This window comes from Peromyscus eremicus, unplaced genomic scaffold (assembly GCF_949786415.1).
Source record: "Peromyscus eremicus unplaced genomic scaffold, PerEre_H2_v1 PerEre#2#unplaced_291, whole genome shotgun sequence".
Classification (NCBI taxonomy): domain Eukaryota; kingdom Metazoa; phylum Chordata; class Mammalia; order Rodentia; family Cricetidae; genus Peromyscus; species Peromyscus eremicus.
This window is the reverse complement of record NW_026734527.1, coordinates 1-2,584: the sequence shown is the minus strand read 5'-3', so window position 1 is coordinate 2,584 and position 2,584 is coordinate 1. Positions and strand designations below refer to the sequence as shown.

The window sequence follows — 2,584 nt, the reverse complement described above, 5'->3', positions numbered from 1 at the left end:
AGCATGTCTTAATTGTACAGAGCAATAGATTGCATCACGATATTTTCACACATGTGCATTAGTTGTTTGTGTCCTATTTATTCTTCACTGTCTCGACTCTGTCCCCATTTCCTGCTCTCTGGTTCTTTTCCTCTTCTCAGTAGTTCATATTTCACTCTGACTCCTTTTTGTTCCTTGACTTCACATGAAAGAAAATGTAATATTTGCATTTCTGAGGCTAATTTTCTTAAGGTGAATTCTGTTCTCTCCATTTTTCTACACTTTCAGACTAGTGATGATGATACTTGAAGGATTATACTTTCTACATATGAGAAGAAAAAAAAACCAGTATGGAGCTGGAGAGCTGGTTCAGTGGTTAAAGAGCATTTAGTGAACTTCTAGAGGAACTGAGTTTAGATTCCACCAATCACATTGAGTGACTCCTACTACCTGTAATTCAACTTCCAGATTATCCAGCATGCTCTCCTTCCCTCTGTGGGCAGCTGGATTCACATGGTAACATACATGTGCTGAGGCACACACAGCTACACAAAATAAAAAAAAATGTAATGAAACTTCTCAGGGCTGGAGAGATGGCTTGGTGCTTAAGAGCACTGGTTGCTCTTCCAGAGGACACAGGCTCTATGTCCAGCGCTCAATGGTGGCTCAAAATCACCTGTAACTCCAGTCCTTAATGGTTGAACACCCTCTTCTGACCTCTGCAGGTTTGTGTGTGGTACATAGACATACATGTAGGAAAAAATATGAATGCATGCAAAATAAAAACACCTCATCCACACCCATAAGAACTGAAAATCTGTTCCTGATACTTCAGATAAGATCAGGACTCCCATACATATTTTTTCATGTTGACCTATACTTTGCCAATTGTCACCTAGTAATTTGTATAATATGGTGATTCCATGTGTATGAACAATTCTCATTATTGAATAGAAAATTCTGTCAGAAAATGCCTTAAGTAAATGACTATTGATCAGACCATCTGACATAGGAAACAGGTACATGATGCTCAATATCTTCAAATTGCAGTCTTAGCATTACACAAAAGATAAAAAAAATGCCAATATATATGAAAAGACAAACAAACAGGGCTCATGAAAGACTTGGAGGGAGCTAACTCTTACCACAGCAGGGAAAAAACAGGCTAGAAATAGACTTGATATTGCTGATGAGAACAAAGGGGCAAACTATGGGAAAGCAAATTTCTAGAAATAGAAATACACTTTCTACCCATAGCATTGGACCTTTGGAGGAGTTCCTAAAGACAAGCCGGATGGATGACACCGAGTAAGAGATGGCAAATGTGCACACCAGGATGAGGATAGTTTGGGTGGCTCTGTCCTCAGGTGAGACTTTCAGAAAGTGGTGAGCACTGTGGATATGCTTGACTTGTCTCTTATGTCGGTAGAGGAGACTCACCATGGAGACACTTGAGCAGGCCATGAGACCCAGACACAGGCCATCAGAGAAGCACAGTAAGAACATATACAGTGCAACTGTCACACTGCCGGAAACAAACCATGAGCAGTATCCATTACTCACCAAGTCAGTCATATTTTTCCTGTAAACGGGGCCTAATACTCTTGCTGGAGTCAAGATGTTTAACAGCATGTGCACAAGCCAGCTGAGAGAGCAGGAGGGACCAATGTACTTGGTGGTTCTATGTTTAAACTTGTGCCACCTGGAGTTGTTGGGGCTGATTGTGATTGCTTGGAAGCTACTCAATAGGCACATGACATACAGGGACATCCCTCTCATTACTCGATAAAAATACATTATCAATTTACATCCAATGTCATCCAGGAAATCCTTGAATCCAAAGTGTGCCATTGTCTGTGGCATGCCTTTTTGTGATGAGAGACAAGCAGTTGGCAAAAGTCAAGTGCTCTAGGATCAAGTCTTTGGGCATTAAATGCTTTCCAGTGAATATCAAAATGACATAGTAAAATAGTATTGAGGAATTGCCAAGCATGCCCACTGTAATCTGAGAGAAGAGGAAATTCCCATTGCCAGGTTGTCAGAGGCCATTTTCATTCCTATGAAAAGGTAAATAAATGTATCCCAGTCAACAGACTCTAGAAATACGTTATGAGTGTACATTATTTCATGAAGTTAGCTTAAATACAACATTCACCACTTTATTGGATTTACATAGCTATCTCATTGAAAAAGAATGTTAAAAAGTGTTTTCTTTATAAATGGAGATTTTCTCTGTTATTGTAAGGGGAAATATTAATATGTTTACTAAAGATGTATGTTTTCCCTGGACATGATGCTAGCACCATTAATTTTAGGACTCAAGAGACAGAGGCAGACAGATCTATAAATTTGCAGCTAATCCAGTCTATAGAGGCAGTTACAAGAGTGATATCCACACACAGAGAAACCCGTTCTTAAAAATCTAAAGTAAATGAATTAATTAGAATATTAATGTATTCATTGTTTTTGACTAAACACAATGATTTTGGGTTAATTTCAAAGAACAAATTTTTAAAACGTGCTATTATTCCTGAAACTCACATGAAGCAGATTTCAAATTTCACCCAGAGAAACAACAGAAAACATTGAAAATCATACTTACAAT

The 2,584-nt window shown here is 38.5% G+C and overlaps 1 pseudogene; it reads right to left on the bottom strand.

Moving 5' to 3' along the window:
• Positions 1–1,113: 1,113 nt before the first annotated feature.
• LOC131901757 (vomeronasal type-1 receptor 4-like) lies at positions 1,114–2,100 on the bottom strand (annotated as a pseudogene).
• Positions 2,101–2,584: the final 484 nt, after the last annotated feature.